The sequence below is a fragment of the Wolffia australiana genome, chromosome 10 (assembly GCF_029677425.1).
Source record: "Wolffia australiana isolate 7733 chromosome 10, ASM2967742v1".
Taxonomy (NCBI): domain Eukaryota; kingdom Viridiplantae; phylum Streptophyta; class Magnoliopsida; order Alismatales; family Araceae; genus Wolffia; species Wolffia australiana.
The window spans coordinates 1,045,969-1,066,516 of NC_135844.1; the positions used below are offsets into that span (position 1 = coordinate 1,045,969).

General features: G+C 46.0%; 1 long non-coding RNA gene and 1 other non-coding gene across 2 annotated transcripts; one reads left to right on the forward strand and one right to left on the reverse strand.

Moving 5' to 3' along the window:
• Window positions 1–5,960: 5,960 nt before the first annotated feature.
• Window positions 5,961–6,069, reverse strand: LOC144708996 (small nucleolar RNA R71). The gene has a single exon (XR_013582940.1). It is a non-coding gene; the product is annotated as a small nucleolar RNA R71 (small nucleolar RNA).
• An 11,928-nt stretch (window positions 6,070–17,997) lies between these two features.
• LOC144708653 (uncharacterized) lies at window positions 17,998–20,128 on the forward strand. Its single transcript, XR_013582825.1, has 2 exons — window positions 17,998–18,861; window positions 18,993–20,128. It is a non-coding gene; the product is annotated as an uncharacterized LOC144708653 (long non-coding RNA).
• Window positions 20,129–20,548: the final 420 nt, after the last annotated feature.

Consider the following 20,548-nt stretch of genomic DNA (forward strand, 5'->3'; position numbering starts at 1 on the left):
CCTAGGTATAAAAGCCGAATTTCGAGAGGAGGGGGTCATTCTTGATGGTGCTCTATCACAGGTGTAAGACAGAGAGGAGCCCCAGCCTGGATCAACCTGTTTGGTACATTTTCCTTTCATTGTAATTGAATTTTGGTGCATTTTGAATGAAATTAGTTCAATTTCTTGTTTCTTCTTCTTGATTCTGATCTGAACTTCTAAATCGCTTGGCTTGAGCGGCATGTACAAGCCCTGATTAGGATTGAGAGGAGAATTTGAGGGATTTAACTAGGCATTCAACTGCATTCCCAAAGAAAAACTCTAAAAAATTTTGATTTAATTTTTAGGAGATTAAATTACCCCCATTTTATTTCTGAATTATCAAACTTACAAAACCAACCCAACTCAAATCAAAACTTCCTTCTCAACCTCTCTAATTGACCTCTTGGACCCTCTTATTTGGATCAAAGAAGCCAATCTAGAGCTCCCTATTTCTTCTATTCATCTCATCTCTTCTACCCCCCTTTCTAAATTTCTCTTCTAATTAGGGTGAGTTGATCCTCATCGAAGATCAAATTCACTCTAATTAGGGTTAAACTACCAAGAAAATCATCAAATTGAATTCCTTACTAGCTTCCCTTGGACGACACTCGTACTTATCACTACACATCTTAAAAAGAGTTTTTATAAATTTTATTGCATAAGCTAAATTCACAACGACAAGGGCTAAAAACTGCATAATTTCTACCCCTATTTTTGGCTTATCACCCAGCTATCCACCGATAATACCGCATTGAGGACATATATATTTTACACGTACTTTAACATTGGTGATAAGATGTGCAAGACGATTGTAGATAGTGGTAGTTGCATCAACACTATCTCAGATATCATGACCACTCATTTGGGATTGCCTTTAATCGATCACCCTCATCCATATTACGTATGTTGGATCGATGCTTCCTCGATTCCCATGAAGAACCAATGCGGTCTTCCTTTGAAGGGTCAATCATACAAAAGAGAGGTATTGTGTGATGTGTTACCCATGAAGGTGGGCAGCATTATTCTTGGCCGCCCTTGGCTATATGATAATGATGTACACCTTTTTGGCAGAAGCAATACTTGTTCGTTTATCCATCAGGGAAGGAAAATTACTTGGCATCCTTACACTCAAACCCCACAAAAGTCCTCCCCAAAATCTACATCTTCAGGTCTATGTATTCTTAGCGGTCGTCAATTTCAGAAGGAGATAGATAGTGAGATGTCTATTTGTTTGGCCATGATTCACGATCATTCTTCTGAGGATTCCACATCACCACCACTGGAGGTTTCCAAATTACTAGCTGAATTCGAGAGCGTCTTCCCCAAGAACTTACCCAATGAATTACCTCCTATGCGCCAAATCCAGCATGCCATTGATTTCATTCCCGGATCCTCCTTGCCGAATCTTCCCCGTTATCGTATGGATCCCACGCAATACAAGGAACTTCTGTGCCATGTCCAAGAGCTCTTGGACAAAGGATTCATTCAGGAGAGCCTTAGCCCATGTGCCGTCCTTGCACTGCTCGCTCCCAAAAGGACGGGAGTTGGCGCATGTGCATTGATAGTAGAGTCCTCAATAAGATCACTGTCAAATACAGGTTTCCCATTCCTCGCATTGATGATATGTTTGATATGATGGCTGGTTCGAGGATTTTCTCGAAAATAGATCTCAAGAGTGGCTACCATCAAGTCCGAATCCATCCTAGTGATGAATGGAAAACCACCTTTAAAATCAAGGATGGATTATATGAATGGAAAGTGATGCCGTTTGGTTTGTCGACTACACCTAGTACCTTCCAGCGTTTGATGAATCATATTCTTAGACCATTCATAGGGAGTTTTGTCGTAGTTTATTTTGATGATATCCTCATTTATAGCAAATCCAAACACGACCATGTTCACCACCTACGTCTAGTGTGTGAGGTCTTGAAAAACGAACAGTTACATGCACATCCCAAAAAGTGTTCATTTCTTGTCGATCATGTCTCTTTCCTAGGTTTTATCCTGCCATCATGAGGAGTTTCTGTCGATCCGGCCAAAATAGATGCCATTACACAATGGCCGACTCCTAGGAACGTCCACGTTGTACGTAGCTTCCATGGCCTAGCAACTTTATATAGGCGATTCATCTCAAATTTTAGTACTATAATGGCACCCATGACCGAGTGCTTAAAGGGAAATCATTTCGAATGGACTGATTTAGCACAGAAATCCTTTGATGATATTAAAATTAAGATGACACAAGCCCCATCCTCCGTTTACCCGATTTCAATAAAGTGTTTGAGGTCGCCTTTGATGCATCAGGATTAGGAATTGGCGGAGTACTGCGTCAAAAGAATCATCCCATTGCATTCTTTAGTGAAAAGTTGAACGACGCCAAGATCAAATATTCCACCTATGAAAAAGAGTTCTATGCTATTATCCAATCCTTACATCATTGGCGTCATTACTTACTCTCTAAGGAATTCGTTCTCTACTCCGATCATGAAGCTTTGAAGTATCTCCATTCTCAACAGAAATTAAATTCTAGACATGTTAAATGGGTCGAATTCATCCAGTCATATACCTTCGTCCTTAAACATAAGAGGGGAGTAGAGAACCGAGTGGCCGATGCCCTTAGTAGATGTGTCCACCTCTTGAACGTGATGAAGGTAGAAGTTATTTGATTTGAACATATAAAGGATCTTTATCCTGATTGCCCGGACTTTGCACCCATTCTCCAGACTATAGGCAAATACCTGAGTCCTATAACCCAAGACTGTGTTTTAGAAAATGGATTTTTATTTTACCACCGACGCCTCTGCATTCCACAGTCCTCCCTCAGGGATTTCCTCATATGGGAGACACATGCCGGAGGCCTTAGTGGTCATTTTGGGAGAGATAAAACCATCGCCATGGTAGAGCATAGGTTCTTTTGGCCATCCTTCAAGCGAGACGTAGCTAATATTGTTTTCCAATGTCAAGTATGTGCTCTCGCCAAGCAGGTTAAGCAGAACACTGGCCTATACACCCCTCTACTGGTTCCTCAGAAACCTTGGGATGACGTGAGCATCGACTTTGCGTTAGGGCTTCCGAGAACGATCAAGCGTTATGATTCTATCATGGTGGTTGTAGATTGTTTTTCAAAGATGCCCATTGCATTCCTTGTTTTAAAACATCCAATGCTTCTCATGTCACTCAGCTTTATTTCAATGAAGTTGTCCATCTCAATGGGCTTCCAAAAAGTATAGTATCGGCCAGAGATGTCAGATTTACTAGCTACTTTTGGAAAACTGTATGGCATCTCTTGGGAACAAAGATTAAACTCTCCACGGCTTTTCATCCCCAGACTGATGAACAGACTGAGGTCGTTAATAGAAGCCTTGGCAATCTATTGCGATCGTTGGTTGGGGATAACCTTAAGTCTTGGGATTCCGTCATTCCACGTGCCGAGTTTGCCTATAACGTGTCGGTCAATCATACTACTGGCTTGAGTCCCTTTGAAATTGTGCATGGTCATCCACCTCGTAAACCCACCGATCTCATACCCATGTTACCGCATGCTAGAGTCTCAGATGATGGTCATGAATTCGCAAGACATATTAGAAGTCTGCATGAGGATATTCATAAACGCATCATGAGTAGCAACTCTGCATATAAAGAGGCCAGCAGATTTACACCGTTGTTTTTGCGAATTTAAAGAAGGTGACATGGTGATGGTGAGGGTTAGGCCAGAGAGATTCTCTTCCAAGCCGGCTACTAAGCTTCATGCTCGTAGTGCCTATGCCATCGACATACCCTCCACGTGGGGGATAAGCACCACTTTCAACATTTCAGATTTAGTCGCGTTTAAAGCCCCGCCTCTATCATCTAATGACCCTTGTCTGCCCTCGGACTTCCCGGTGAGTGAGTTTGCCTTTTCCACCCCTCCCTCACTACTTTTTGATTGGCAAGAGAACGTCGAGGCTATACTGGACAAAGTAATCACCTTCACCAAAGGTAGGACAGTCCAGAAGTTTCTTGTTCGTTGGTAGGGAAAATCGTCGACGGATGACACGTGGATCACAAAAGAGGACCTGGCTCGCTGATGACTCTCAAATATGTCATCAAATAATTAAACTCTTTAGTTCTCATTCATCAAAATTATAATGTTAATTCATGCTAATATCATGCATATGCATCATTTTGTAAAATCACTAACCCCACTTGATCCTTTGAATCAAGTGGAATATATTTAACATTTTATGGTTAGTAAACATTCAGAGACAGGTTAAGAAGATCAAGGAAAGAGACGAGGATCAAGAGGAGCGGGCAAAAATTCAAAGAAGCAGAAATTACGAAAATGCCCCTCGGCATGACTTAAGAGAAACCTATAAATACTCTCTTGAGAGTTGATTTTAGTTTGTCCAAAATTTCTCTCAAGGAAGCTAGGGCTTGGAGAGAAAGGATTTCTGCAGACCCTCCAAGGCTGATGAGCATTGGAGCTGGGAGAGAAGCAAGCCGAGGAGTAGCTGGAGCACGACGATCGTCGCCTTGCCCGGAAGGAGTGACACAAGGAGGCGTGAGCGTTTCGGTTTTGGTACAATCTTCTTCTCCCTTCTAAGACAGTCAGGGTTGGGCTGAAGAGCACAAGCTGTGTCTTCAGCATTTCCAATTTCTGTTGTTCCTTTGGTTACGTTTGATTTCAAATCCCATAGTTGATTGAATCGTTTTCCATTCTGTCCAGCAAAAATTTCATTGTTCTCGCATCCGGTCGTGAACTCCTTCCCTGCAGAACTTCAACTGCTAGCAACCCAGGCCTCAGCCTAGGTTGCCAGCAATCAAGCAGCAGCAAGCTCGCCGCGTGAATCAGCACCGCGAGCAGGCTCACATGCGCTGCAGCGCGGCCAGCAGGCTCGCCACAGCGCAGGCGTTACAGGCACAAACACCCGCAGGGTGTTTGCTCAATTGCCTCACAGGGCATAAGCGAACCGTCAACAAAGAAAATTTCTCTGCTGACGGTTCTACTCAATTGAGTTTGCCAAGATATCTCCGTAAAACTTAACTGAAGATAATTTGACTGAAGAATTAGCTGAATCCATAGTTTTAAGGAATTCTCTGCAACTTATTCTGAAGAAAATTTCTATAGAGATTAACACTTGGAATTAGAGAACTGAATAGACTGATTTAATAGAAAAGAATTTTCCACTGTTTTCTTTGCTTCCCGTGGATCGACCCTTGCTTGCCAAAGGCTGTGAGGTTATAAATTTCGTTGCATAAGCTCAATCCTCACACGAATTCAACTGATAAATAACCAGTAAAAAACACCCTAAAATTGAGCTCATCAACTGGCGCCGTTGCCGGGGAGCACGGTATTACAGTAGGAATTTTTGTTTTTCTGAATCTACAGTCATTCTTTATTATCCTCATAAGCTGAAGGACTTTAAAATCCTCAGCTCATCGTCTGCTAACATTTTGCTGAAGATTTATGGTAGTAACACTCTCAGGAGCTGGTGAGAAGTCTGCAGAAAAAATTAGTAGAGACGCCACCCCGGATTCTATAGTCACAGAACCAGAAATTCAGCAGAGAAATATGGCTGAAGAGATACATCAGCAGAATGAGAGGAGAAGAACTATGCTGGATAGGTCTACACCATCCGGAAGCTTACGACAAACCGATGTAAATCTGAACATCGGTGAAGGTATCTTGTTTCGATACGATAATGCATTGATCAATTCCTTACCTGAATTTAACGGATTACCTGCACAGAATCCGTTAGAATTCCTTGATGATTTTCATATTAGATGCTCTTCTCAAAATGTTCCTGGAATATCTACGGAGATGTTAAAAATGAAATATTTTCCTCTAACTCTTAAAGATAAAGCGTTTGCATGTTATCGTAATCTAGGAATCACTTTTAATTCTTGGGAAGAGATGCAAGGAAAATTTCTGCAGAAATTTTATCCTCTCTCCAAAACGAATTTTTATAGAAGAGAAATTCACAATTTCCATCCTCATGACGGAGAAGCCTTTAGTGAGTCATGGGAGAGATTCAATGATTTGTTGAGGAAATGTCCTCACCATGGCATTGAGCAATGTCAACTAGCCCAAATATTTTATGAATCTCTCTCTGATTTTATGAAAAACAAAGTAAATCTCGCTGCGGGTGGAACGTTTTACACCGCATAAGAGGATGAGGTTTTCGATATTTTGGAGAGAGTTGCAGAAACTGACTTGCAGGAGATTGGAGCCAATCAGAATGGGAGAAACCTGCAGCCAAAAAGAGCAGGAGTTCTGCAGGTTAACGCCAAGGAGGGAGAGCTACAAGCGGGCCTAAGGGAGACTAACCAGAAATTGGAGGAGCTCACCTCCACCTTGAAGGATGTCTTTTTAGGCAACTCTCCTATCGTTAAAGCTAAGATCTGCTCTCTTTGCTTCAGTAGGGAACATGAAGATGGGGCCTGCCAAGCCATGGAAGAAGAGGTGAAGGCCTTCAACCAGCCGCAACAACCGTGGGCAGGTCAAAAGAGGCCAAATTTCCAAAACGGAGAGAGCTTCACCCAAGGGAACAAAGCTCCTTTTCAACACCAATTTCAGCAAAAGCAGCAGTTTCAATCAAGACACCAACAGCAGTATCAGGCTCCCTCTCAAACTCAACCTGATTTCTCTACACTAACCCCGGTTATTTCAGATATGATCGAGAAGCAAAATCAGAAGTTGAGAGCGGAGATGGAGATGCGCATGTAAGTCATGATGGAGTTCCAAACGAAGCAGATGTTGGAGTCCCAAGAACAGATGAGGAAGCTATTGGAGAGCTTCAGACCTGCACCACCTGAACACCAAGGTATAACTCTAGAACCCCATTGCACATCATATAAACTTCCCACGAAACCGGTAATAAATCCATGCAACCTACATCATGTGCAACACTCCATTCATGATGATACGAATGGAGAAGATCCTGAAGTTCTAGCAATCTCAAAATTGAGAAATGGAAAGGAACTTCAGGATCCTTATCAGAATTCTGTAGAGAATTCTAAGAAGGGGAATGAATCAAGAGAGGAAGAAGGAGAGGATTCTCCCTACGTGGAGGAACCTCTACCTTCTACGAGTGGGCAACATGTTCCTTACCCTTCAGCTTTAAATAGGAAAAAACCGACTCTTGATTATGAAAATAGATTACTTGAGAACTTTAAAAGAGCCACCATGACTGTTACTGTAGAGGACATGCTTAGGTGTGCACCCTCCCTAAAGAAATACCTTAAGGATTCTTGCACCATTAGGAAGCCTAGGGAAGTAGTTAAATTATCTGAAAATGCCTCTAGCATCCTTAATGCCATCCCTATCAAAATGAGAGACCCCGGAGCCCCTTTTATCACATGTGACATTGGAGGAAACACATTCTCTAAAGTTTTATTAGATACGGGAGCAAGCATAAGCATCATCCCAACGGCATTATATAAGGAGTGTGGGTTTGGAGAATTAGAGGAAATACATATGGATTTACTCCTAGCTGATGGAACTGTTAGGCAACCCGAGGGAAGGTTAACCGATGTCATGATCACTGTAGAGAATTGTGAAATACCCGTAGATTTTATAGTGACGGATGTGAAAATATCGGGAAACATTAGCTTAGCTCCTATTATCTTAGAAAGACCATTTCTAATTACGGCAAAAACGATAATGGATTGGGAAAAGGGGACGGTGGAGTTTAAAATTGGAAAGGAGAGAGTTGAACTTGATATATCAAAAATGATGAAATGTCCCTTAGGAAGCAATGAGGAGTTAAAATTGTGTGCAGGGGGTGACGGAGAGGATGTGATTAAGGAATACTTGCCACAAGTAGAGGGCAGAGAGCTAGAGGAAGAAATCATAGACTCCCCTTCGGTAGAGGTAGGACCAGAATTGAAACCCTTACCCTCATCCCTCAAATATGCATATCTAGATGAGAAGAAAATCTTACCAGTAATCATTTCCTCATCACTCACTCCTGAACAAGAAAGTGACTTGCTCGATGTACTTAGGGAGCATAAAAATGCCATAGGTTGGACATTTGATGATATTAGGGGAATTCCATCTTCGATCTGTGAACATAGGATATTTTTAGAAGAGGAAGCAAGACCTTGTAGAGAGCATCAAAGGAGACTCAACCCTTACATGAGAGAAGTTCTTGAGAAAGAAAGTATAAAGTGGTTGAATGCAGGAATTATTTATGCCATATCCGACAGTAGATGGGTGAGTCCCGTACACATGGTACCAAAGAAATCTGGAATTACAGTAGAAGTGAATGAAAAAGGGGAAGAGGTGCAGAAGAGATTGACCACTGGATGGAGAGTATGTATTGATTATAGGAAGCTAAACAAGGCAACCAAGAAAGACCACTACCCTCTACCCTTTATGGATCAAATATTAGAAAAGTTGTCGGGGCAACAATATTTTTGTTTTCTTGACGGTTATTCAGGGTACAACCAAGTAAACATCCATCCTGATGATCAAGAGAAGACAACATTTACGAGTCCCGTAGGGACATATGCCTTTAGGCGTATGCCCTTCGGGCTATGCAATGCCCCCGCCACATTTCAGCGATGTATGAATGCCCTCTTTTCTGATTTAGTAGGAGAATGTCTAGAAATCTTTATGGATGATTTTTCAGTTTTTGGATCTACCTTTGAAAACTGCTTACTAAGCCTCACCAAAGTATTGAAGAGGTGCATTGAGTCCAACCTTGTCCTAAGCTGGGAAAAATCCCATTTCATGGTGCAGGAGGGAGTAGTGCTGGGACACATGGTCAGCAACCGTGGATTGGAAGTGGACAAGGCCAAGATCGAAATCATGCAGGGTCTTCCACCTCCAACCAACCTAAAAACCCTTAGGGGTTTCCTCGGCCACGTGGGTTTCTATAGACGTTTCATTCTTGACTTTGCTAAAATTTCCAAACCTCTTACAAATCTTTTATCGTCTAAGAACAATGAGTTTGAACTAACACTAGAAGCTAAAGATCCATTTTATAAATTGAATGAAGCTTTAGTTAATGCGCCTATCTTGCAAGGGCCCGATTGGACCCTTCCTTTTGAACTAATGTGTGATGCTTCTGATTTTACAGTAGGTGCAGTGTTAGGTCAGCGAATCGACAAGAAACCTGTGGTTATCTACTACGCCAGCAGAACCTTAGTGGACGCGCAGCTAAATTATACTACTACCGAGAAGGAACTGCTAGCCATTATTTTTGCTTTAGAAAAGTTTAGATCTTACTTGTTCGGTAGTAAAATTACTGTTTTTTCTTACCATGCAGCTATTAGATACTTGTTAACGAAGAAGGAGGCCAAACCTAGGTTGATTAGATGGGTGCTTTTATTGCAGGAATTTGATTTAGAGATCAAAGATAAGAAAGGGTGTGAAAATGTAGTAGCAGATCATCTCTCTCGAATCATGAGCACCCAACCTGAGATTATAAATGATGCATTTCCTGATGAATATGTCCTAACCGCACAAGGAACATCGCTTCCTTGGTACACACACATTGACAATTTTTTGGTTTCAGGAAAAATTCCCACAGGATGGACGTCTCATGGGAGGAAGAAGCTGCTTAAGGATGCACGATTTTACTTTTGGGAAGATCCGGAGCTATTCCATCAAGGCCAAGATCAAATTTTGAGGCGGTGTGTCCCCGAGAGCGAGCAAAGAAGCATTTTGGAATTCTGTCATTCCAAACCCGGAGGGGGACACTACTCGGCCAAGGTAACAGCTCATAAAGTTGTTGAATCGGGTTTCTTTTGGCCTACATTATTTCATGACGCCCAGAAATTTTATAATACTTGTTTAGCATGCCAAGCATCCATCAACATAAATAGGAAAGATAGAATGCCCCTACAACCCATCCTAGAAGTAGAAATATTTGATTTATGGGGAATCGATTTTATGGGACCCTTCCCTAGTTCTAATGGTTATGAATATATTTTGATGGCTGTCGATTATGTCTCCAAATGGGTAGAAGCCATTCCCTCCAAAACCAATGACAGTAAGGTAGTGACTAATTTTATTGAGAAAAACATCTTTTATAGATATGGATGCCCACGAGCTATCATTAGTGATGGAGGTTCCCACTTTACAAACTACAACTTTAGGAACCTCCTCAAGAAGTTTGGTGTCCATCATCGAGTCACTACTCCTTATCACCCTCAAGCCAATGGCCAAGTTGAATTGTGCAATCGGGAGGTTAAGAAAATTTTGAGGAAAATAGTGCGTCCGGATGGGAAAGATTGGTCTAGGAAGCTAGACGAGGCATTATGGGCCTATAGGACCGCTTACAAAACTCCTCTCGGCATGTCTCCCTTTCGACTTATCTTTGGGAAGGCTTGTCACCTACCACTTGAGTTAGAACACAAGGCCCTGTGGGCTATTAGGAAACTCAACCTAGATTTGGATAGAGCCGGCAAGCATAGACTTCTTCAATTGAATGAGTTGGAAGAGTTAAGAAATGAGGCTTATGAGAATTCGAAGATTTATAAAGCCAAGATGAAGATGTTTCATGATAAGAGCTTGAAGAGACGAATTTTGTAGAGAATCAAAAGTATGGCTTTACAACTCTAGATTAAAACTCTTTCCAAGAAAATTGAAAACGCTGATGGGATGGCCCTTCCTTGCTCAGCAGGTTTTTGAGAATGGAGCGGTTACCATTTTTGATCCTACATCTCAAAGACAATTCACTGTGAATGGGCAACGGCTCAAACCCTACTTAGAAGAAGAAGATCTTAATAGCCCCATGAATATTACTTTAGAAAAGCCACCGCACGAGAGCTCATGATCTGACTAGTTTTTGCTTCCATTTCCTATTTTGTTTTTGTTTTTGTTTCTGTCTTCGTTTTTGTTTTTGTTTTTGTTTGTTTTTGTTTCTGTCTTCGTGTGCAGCTACTCCTATCCAAGCTAGGTACACCGTCACTGGACAACACGAATGCTGATCGCCGCCTTTCCTTCCATGGTTTGATCTCTCTTTCTCCTTTCTCGTAATTATGATTTGTCATGTAGGAACATGCCTTTTTATTGGGGGGAGGGGAGTACAGTTGCATGCATCATCCGTTAAAATTTTTCGTTTTGCATTCACAAACCATGGATATTTGATGATCCTAGGAGATGCTTGTCCAATGATATGCATGATAATTCGATTCTTTTCAAAAGGGTAGAGGTGCAAGAGTGGCCAGCTAGGAAATCCTAGGTGAAGTAAGCCTAGCTAGGTGCACTATGATATGTACTATTTCATCCACATCTCTTACCATTATATTTCTCTCACCTCACCACCGACTTCGAGTTGAGTTAGCACTTACATGCACGAAATTTTTAGCTTTAGTGGAGAGTAGGGTTAGTGTTAGCTCATTGGCAATATTATTATGATGTGAGTGAAGCTCCCTGAACCAAGAAGGATACAAAACTTCGTCGGGGGAATAAGCTGCCGGTCTACTAAGGACGGCACATGGGTAGTGGATAAGCGCCACCAAATTATAAAGTGAAAGCTGCATTGCGCAAAAATAAGCAAAAGCTTGCATCCTAGTTACTAAAGTTGATTGTCATAAAAAATGACCAACAAGCAGCAAATGCCAAAGAAAATAAAGGTGGAAAAGCTGTCTCCCATGTGTTTGAGCCGATGCTACTATAGCCATAGTATTGAGCTACCATTAGCACTGCTCTCCACGCCTTGTTCAGTAGTGCGCTTGGGGTGTTAACTCGACCTTACTCCATATACTATGTACTTACTATATGTACTCCGTAGATCAAGTGCACTTAGTTGAGGTAGAAGGCTGAGATAGATCCTAAATTTCTCCTATGCTGGTCAAGTTCAATTGCTGAAAATACTTCTTGAAAAGAGCATAAATCAAAGCTATCGGAAGTCGAGGGTCAACTTGAGATCATCTTTTATTCTCACCTGCATTTCATTACTAAGGGACTAGTAATGATCTAAGTTGGGGGGTGTTTGATGACTCCCAAATATGTCATCAAATAATTAAACTTTTTAGTTCTCATTCATCAAAATTATAATTTTAATTCATGCTAATATCATGCATATGCATCATTTTGTAAAATCACTAACCCCACTTGATCCTTTGAATCAAGTGGAATATATTTAACATTTTATGGTTAGTAAACATTCAGAGACAGGTTAAGAAGATCAAGGAAAGAGACGAGGATCAAGAGGAGCGGGCAAAAATTCAAAGAAGCAGAAATTACGAAAATGCCCCTCAGCATGACTTAAGAGAAACCTATAAATAAACTCTTGAGAGTTGATTTTAGGTTGTCCAGAATTTCTCTCAAGGAAGCTAGGGCTTGGAGAGAAAGGATTTCTGCAGACCCTCCAAGGCTGATGAGCATTGGAGCTGGGAGAGAGGCAAGCCGAGGAGTAGCTGGAGCACGACGATCGTCGCCTTGCCCGGAAGGAGTCACACAAGGAGGCGTGAGCGTTTCGATTATGGTACAATCTTCTTCTCCCTTCTAAGAAAGTCAGGGTTGGGCTGAAGATCACAAGCTGTGTCTTCAGCATTTCCAATTTCTGTTGTTCCTTTGGTTACGTTTGATTTCGAATCCCATAGTTGATTGAATCGTTTTCCATTCTGTCTAGCAAAAATTTCATTGTTCTCGCATCCGATCGTGAACTCCTTCCCTGCAGAACTTCCAACTGCTAGCAACCCAGGCCTCAGCCTAGGTTGCCAGCAATCCAAGCAGCGAGCAAGCTCGCCCGCGACCATCAGCAGGTGGCGAGCAGCGCTCGCCACAGGCGCGAGCGCAGCAGCGCCCGTCTTGCGCAGCAAGACAAGCAAGCTTCGCGCGCAGCAGCGCGCAGCGCAGGCTCGCCGCGCGCAGCAGCGCGCCGCAGGCTCGCCACAGCGCGCAGCAGCGCAGCTCGCCAGCGCGCAGCAGCGCATAGCAGGCTCGCCAGCAGCGCAGCAGCGTCGCGCGCAGGTTTGCTCGCGCAAGCTCGCCCGCGCGCAGCAGCGCCGCGAGCAGGCTCACCCGCGCGCAGGCGTTCGCGCGTGCACAATTACCCGCAGGGTGTTTGCTCAATTGCCTCACAGGACATAAGCGAACCGTCAAGAAAGAAAATTTATCTGCTGACGATTCTGCTTTATTGAATTTGCCAAGATATCTCCGTAAAACTTAACTGAAGATAATTTGACTGAAGAATTAGCTGAATCCATACTTTTAAGGAATTCTCTGCAACTTATTCTGAAGAAAACTTCTACAGAGATTAACACTAGGAATTAGAGAACTAAATAGACTAATTTAATAGAAAAGAATTTTCCGCTATTTTCTTTGCTTCCTGTGGATCGACCCTTGCTTGCCAAGGGCTGTGAGGTTATAAATTTCGTTGCATAAGCTCAATCCTCACACGAATTCAACTGATAAATAACCAGTAAAAAACACCCTAAAATTGAGCTCATCACTCGCTTGCGCCCCGACTTGGTGACCCCGTTGGAGTTTTCTGACGCTTACTCCATGAAGTCGAGTTCTTCGCACCCCGGGGGGAATTGGTGGTGACGACGTTAATGCATCGACACCGGACATGTCACCACTGTGATTTGAAGCAATACCACCGCTGAAGACATGCCCCCATCGTCACCGGATCAAGTCAACACGCCAGCATCAGGCACGTCTCCACCCCCGCACGCCCCTTCATGCATCCTGACACGTCCCCAAAGGCAGATCCAGAACTGCCCCCTGACGTGACACGAAACCACGTCGTTCGTCACATCGCTCGTCTTTACTTTATTTCTTTTAACTGTACTTTCTCTTTCCTCGAATGCCTATATGTATAGGCCAATGTTTAAAGAAATAGTTAGGCAAGTCATAATTCAGGAATTCAGTTTTTGTTAACTCTTCTTGGAGGACTTGCCCTAGCCTCCCCTATCTTCCTTCTAGTTTGCCACCGCCACTGCATCGACGCCGCCACGCATCGCCGGCTACCGCTTCCACTTCTGTCTCTCTCTTTCTTGCCCTCTCTTCTCTCCTCCTTTCGGCCCAACACTCTTGCATCAGGCCAACCAGCGTCCGAAGCCCCAGGCCGCCCAGCGCCACAGCGCAAGGCCGCCTGGTGCCCACGCGCCTGGCCGCCTCGCGCTCTAACGCCAGGCTGCCCCGCGCCCAGGTGCAAGGCCGCCCATCGCCTTAGCACTAGGCTGCCTGATGCCGGACGTCGTCAAGATGTCGTCCGGTCGACATCGAGGGTAGCGGCTCAATATCAAAGCAGGACCTCAATCGGATGACGACGAGCAGCGTCGTCCGAGAATGCGGATGGGCAGGTATGTATGATGACGTGGATGTGAGAAATCCTACTTGTCGTACGTGCGAGTGCCAAGATGCGGAGTTGCGGTTCCAGGGATTGACGGGGTCGCTATGGGTGAGGTCAAACATACCTCCCGAACCTCGCCCGAGAGGGTCGAGGGCAAGTACATCACCGAACGGGAATATCTCGCTAATATGTTCCCACTCGTCGGGCTCGCCCGACTCGTACCAGCAGGGTGAGACTCTCGTTGAATTCGTCGTTTTCTCAACCTGTCTCACTCTCACCTACGTCTAACCCGAGCGCGGAGGAGGCAATACGAAAGTGTACTGAAGTAGACAAGAGACGAAAAGAGCAGGGTAAGGGGTTACCTTCGTCGCGCTGGCGACGGAAATTTCGTACCAACAAGATCCGGAGAATTAGGGGGTCGAGAGCGGACACCAGAAGAGGCAGCGCGACTAGAGGCGATGATGCAGCGACGGTGGGGTAGACGACGACGTGCTGGGCGCCGAATGGAGATCAGGCGCGGCGTGGAGTAAGGTGGCGCACGGGCGAGTGCGACGCGGGGAGGGCACAACGCACGGCGTCACGGCTCAAGGCGATCACGGCGCGTGAGTGGGCTCGACGCCCGGGCAGCACGGCGCGCGGGGTGTAGCGCAGGCAGAGGTTGGGCACTACAGCAGCCGTGACGCAGGATCAACACACCCTGCACGGCACAATGCCAGGCAGCACCAGGGGAGGGTGGACGGCGGCAGTGAACGGTCGAGCCGGGCGGGTGGCTCCAGGCACCGGCACGGTCGAGACTGGCGGCAGTTCTGGGCTGGTGAGGTCGGCGGGCGTTGGTGGGACGTGAAACGAAGGCGCGCAGTTGTCGCGAGCGGCGGCGGGTGACCAGGCGATCCGAGGCTGGAATTGGCACGTGGTCGTCGGGCTACGGTGTGACGGCTTGGCGGATCGGGGTCGACGGGCGGCAGCAGGACTGGATGGCGTCGGCGGGGCTGAGGCGGTTATGGCGGAGCAGACCAGATGGCTGAGATGGTGGGGCGGACGGGGGAAAGGCGGCAGGGCCGGCAGGACGGTGGCGGTACGGCGGCGGTCTGGCAGCGAGGGTGGGCTGGCAGAATGGCGGCGGTCCGGCGGCGGTGGCGGAGCTGGCGGCAGTTTCCCTCTTCTCCCCTCTTATTCTTCTTCTCCTTCCTCCTTCTTCTTATTCTCCTTCTTCCTTCTTCTTCTTCTTTCTTCTTCTTCCTCTTCTCACGATCGTGACTCTCCAACTTCCAAACGATAATTTCAATGAAAAAGTCCAAGAGTACCTTGGGGGGGCGCCCACCCCTCCTTTAAATAGGAAAGATGAATTAGGCCCCCCTTAAACTACAAAGGGGAAAAAAGAAAGAGGAAATAAGAAGGGCTTGTAAGGCCCGCTAAGGAGATAAGAAGGGCTTGTCAGGCCCACTAAGGTAGGTGGGAGGGGAAGATATCCTCATATGGGTTCTTCCCCCCGCTACAATGACAAAATGATAAAGATGAAAGCGATGACGACAAAATAAGAGACAAGTGAAACGATCCGAAGCTGGCGTGGCTTCACCCCGTATATCTGAATCCGGGGTTGCGCGTCGAGGCTGCTGCTCATTGTGTCCGCTAGACACGTGTCATTGGCGGGCTCGATGACGGTGCTGGCTCCTCGCATGACGACCCTGCGGTGTCGAACGGTGCCGCGCCATCATCGCCCCCACGCATCAGCGCCAGGCCGCCCTGTGCCCAGGTGCAGGGCCGCCCAGTGCCTTAGCGCTTGGCCGCCCCCGCACATCAGCGCCAGGCTGCCCCGCGTCCAAGCGCATTGGCGGCCAGCGCCCTAGCGCCAGGCCACCCCCACGCCCTAGCGCTTGGCCGCCTTGCGCCAAGGTGCTAGGCCGCCCAACACCCTAGGCGCCGCCACTGACCGCCAGGGCAAGCGACACCGCATAGGCCGCCAACCCGGCCGCCCATGCCCCAAACGCTCTTGCCGCCATAGGTCGTCCTACATACCCTTTTGGTGTCGGGTTGCTGCTCCGCATTCCGCAAGGGGGCGATTCCCCCTTAACCCCCGCCAACTAAACGCGCAGTTGGATCTGCGACACCCTGTCAGAGCGCACGTCAATCGTCCCCCCAACGACGCCCCACGCCCAAGTAATCTGGCCATTGAGCAACTAGGCTTAGTTCGGCCGTACCACTGCCAGGGCCGCTCAACGCCCGGAATGCCCAGATATTTCATCTAGTGGGCCATACAATGCCCGGATCGCCCAGTCGCGTGACGACCTGAATTTCCCGTAGCCTCATCACGCACTACGGTGCTGAGGTACGCTTGAAATCCTTTAGTGTCGTGTGTTCTTCGTCCAGTGTTCCACATGGATTCTTCCGCCGTCGTAAGATTTGATTTGATTTTCTTGAAACTTCCACAAATTCTTCCTTTCGTAAGATTTCCCGCAAGCGTGAATTCAAGTATTGGATTTGGTGCTTAGTCATCATCACGGTGGTTGAAGACAGTAATCCCACCCTCGACGAGGGATGGGGCTGCACCGCCATTATTTCATCGATTTTAGGTTTTCAATTCGATTGTGTGAATTTTGCGGCCTGTTTTATCCCTATACCCAAACCCGTCCTCCATTGCCCACCATCATTATCATTCCTGTCCCCCTAGTCGTCAGCCTCCCTAGTTGTCCTGCATCAGTGGGGATTCGCCAAACTCTAAGCTCTGGGGTTGGCAAATGGTGAGGGTGATGGTAACCTTCTGACGCTTGTTGGAGTGACGACGGCGATTATGGCATCGAACGGAACAATTCTGTTGATGCTGACATGTAACGAATGGGCTCAACCCATACCTAAGAATTCACTCATGACGTAGTTTTTTTGATATAATCTCTCAACTATTCTAACCCGAGCGTGGTGGAGTGCAGCTAAAAATATACTGAAAGATGGAATATAACTAACGAGCAAGGGGAACGACATACCTCATTGGTGGCGCCGTTTGACGTTGGCGTCTTTGTCGGTGCACTTTTTTAAGCTGGCAAGTAGGCAGAGGCGTGCTGTTTACGGGCGTAGCTTGGCTCGACTGGTGGCGGTGTCACGGTCCAGGAGTGGTAGTCAGAGTAGAGGCGAGGAGGCAGGGTGCCGGCAACTTGGTAGCACCAACAACTGATTTTAGCTCCGCGGACGTGACCATAGCAATGGGTTAGCGTGGTTGAACACGTCGCGGCTTCGACAGGATGGGGTATGATTGACTGATGGAGGACCATCCCACCGATTGTGCCCCGACCCGTCACCAGCACAGCCGTGGTACCCGAGCCGACGTGAAGAATCAACAGTTCCACTATCAAGTTTGAAGAATCAGTCGCGTCGTCTTGGAGAGTGCCGAGACGTTTCCGTGTATTTTTCCTTTTCATCGTTTTGGATTGTCAGAGGCCCCTCCTGCGTGAGTACCGGCCTCCCCCGTCGTTCGTGTTTATTTTAGTCGTGTTTAATTGTCATTTTTAGGGGAAGAAATTCCATAATGGGCCTCTTCTTCCCCTAAAAACTCCCTTTTAAGGGGAGACCCAATAGGCCTTCCCCTCAAAGGGGGCCCAATTTGGGCTTCCATAACTGCCGCTTCCCTACCTTTTAAGAAAGGGGGAAGTTGAAGTTAAAGAAGTCATTGTTGAAATTACAAAATTTCAGATCTCGTTTATGTTATTGGCAGTTATTGTGGTTGTTCATCATCTACCTTGTCGTTGAAGAAGAAGAAGAGTTGATTGTGTTCAAGAAGAAGCTCTCGACGTATTGATAAAGTAACCCTGGATTCTGCACAAGTTATGGATGATCCAATCGTCGTTCTCTATTTCTTCACTGTCGGAGTTAATATTCTCCATCTATCGATAAAGGGAAGGGATCACCGACCACGTAATCCATCGTCAAGGCTGTATTCACGATGAGGCCTGTTCTTACCAGATGGTCATCGCCCTCTTCACCGTGGGTACTTGCCTTGGTATCCTGATTTGGTACCAGATGGTCGTCGCGTAAGTCAGACGAAAAAAAAGGAAAGATTGGTGTCCTTTGAGGTTAATCGAGCGCCCCTTCGAGCTTACGGTCGATAATTTTGGGATTCCTCCTAAATCGGGCGAATCCCGACGATTATCGAAGGTCTGTTAGTTGACGAAAGGACTCCTTGTTATTTGAGTTTGAGTCCCTGAAGTTTGAATCAAAAGTCATCTTGAATCAGAAATCGACGGAGAAGAAAAAAAAAAATTGAAGTTTGTTGCTTGATGAGAATGATTTTCTAGTTTCTGCTCGGGCGTCTATTCAATTGTCCCTTGCAATTAGAACGTTCGTTTGATCGTTGATGCGGCAGGAAGGAGACAAGGACCAAGAGAGACATACTCGCCCGCGAACTAGTATCTTACTATAGACCGCACGCCTCGTGGACAATGCTCAGGCCACGAAGATTTCTCTCAGCAAGAATCTCTGACCACACGCTAAAAGAACGGGTCTTGAAGTTGTGCCTCGGGCCTTCACTAGATCTGCTTATTAATTTTGGCGCTGATGATTCTTTGTCTACGTGGACCTCAGTTGCGCCAGCCACAAGCTACCTGTCCGGACGCTTCAGGTCATTTTCTTTCCCCTCCCCCCGCCTTCGTTTTACGGTGTTGTTACGTCCTTCTGTGCTGTGATTTTGGCTGCTCCTCTGCGCGAGTGAAATTATAATTGTTTAAGACTAGCCAATATTTTTTGTGATAGAGTTTCTCGTTGCCACACTGGCATTGTTCGCGGCGACGGTGTGGGCGCTCTTGGATGAAGTTTGTCCCCCATTACGTCGTCTCTTCGAGTTGGTCACCTGGATCATTGGAAGCTTGATTGTGACAATACCCATCACGTGCCGTATAGTTGATCTGTGTCTCGGATCATTCGACGAACAACGTACTTCTTGTTATCATTTTCTTGAATCATCTTAATACTCCACATCATTAATATTGCATTTTGGTGTTTATCATCTTGACAAACACGAGGTATCAATTCCGATCATCGTGTTACATCATTGACACATCCGGCTTTCTGTAGCAGGTTGACAGATGCGACACGAGCCACACGGGGCTCTGTGTCGACGACACTCATCGTACGTAGGCCCTGGCGGTGTTGAGCATAGAGAATAAGTCCGGTGTAATGCACAAGGGGGGTAGTCCCGGCGTGGGGAAAAAAGAATAAGTCTGGTGGCCTTTGACAAGGCTGTCCATTGTATCTTTAGCATGATCTTGCCACCAACATGACAGGTCAGAGTTGCGACCTGTTGCTCACGTAGAGGCACGTTATGACCAATGGTGGAATGGCAGCACGGGTAGACAGATACTGCTAGAATTCCGGAGGTATAGGCATCGGCGTGAACCTGGCTGTCTAGCACGACTGGTGGTCAGCCCGAAGGCATTCTTTAGACCGTTAAATGCCAGCGGATTAGCCGCTAGAGTCAACGAAATGCCTGACCACTGACACAGGAACGAAGGCCAGTGGAATAGGCCAGTGGAATAGGCCAGTGGAATAGGTGAGACCTTTGGTTCAGTGACTCTATGCAGACGGACCAGAAAACTCCCGTACCCTTTCCCAGTGCAAATGGTGCGACCGCCACGCGGGAGACGTCCGGGGCTGACCGTAAGCCAAGCGGTGCTGGAACGGGGTCTTTCTCGCACCTGCGATCAGGCCAAGAGGAGTCTGTGGTGTAGTGGCCATGAGTAGTGAGGTCAGGCAATGCTTTCCCTTCCTTTCTTCCTTCTTCATTCTCTTCTCCTCTTCCCTCTTCCTCCTCTTCCTTGATGTAATACATACTTGCCGAGATCGGTCGGCACATAGTACAATACAAAAAAAGGGAAATTATGCACGAATTAGTATGAATGTTTTTTAAGCGAATAACCCCAACGATTGTATAAGGCAATAGTCATTCATGAAAATACGATGTACTAAATTTCCCAGAAAGAAAATGATCACATTTAGACTCTCAATGACCTGAGCAATTATCTAGAAACGCCTATGACGCGAGGAGCTTGACACCCGGTTGCATCATTGACTTTGTTATCAAGCGATAAGCCTTCAATCACAAGAAATATACTAACACTCGACAAGGGTGGCTATCCTTAGTGCAGAATTTTTTGACCCAGCAGCGGAACATATAGGGGAAGATGGCTGTGAAGAAATAAACAATACTGTCTATGAAGGCTAAACGAGATGAACCTGGTATATGAACGCGAGGTTCTTGTGCATAAGCACAGATGAGTCAATGTTGACCATGTGATAGCAAGATGCGGCGC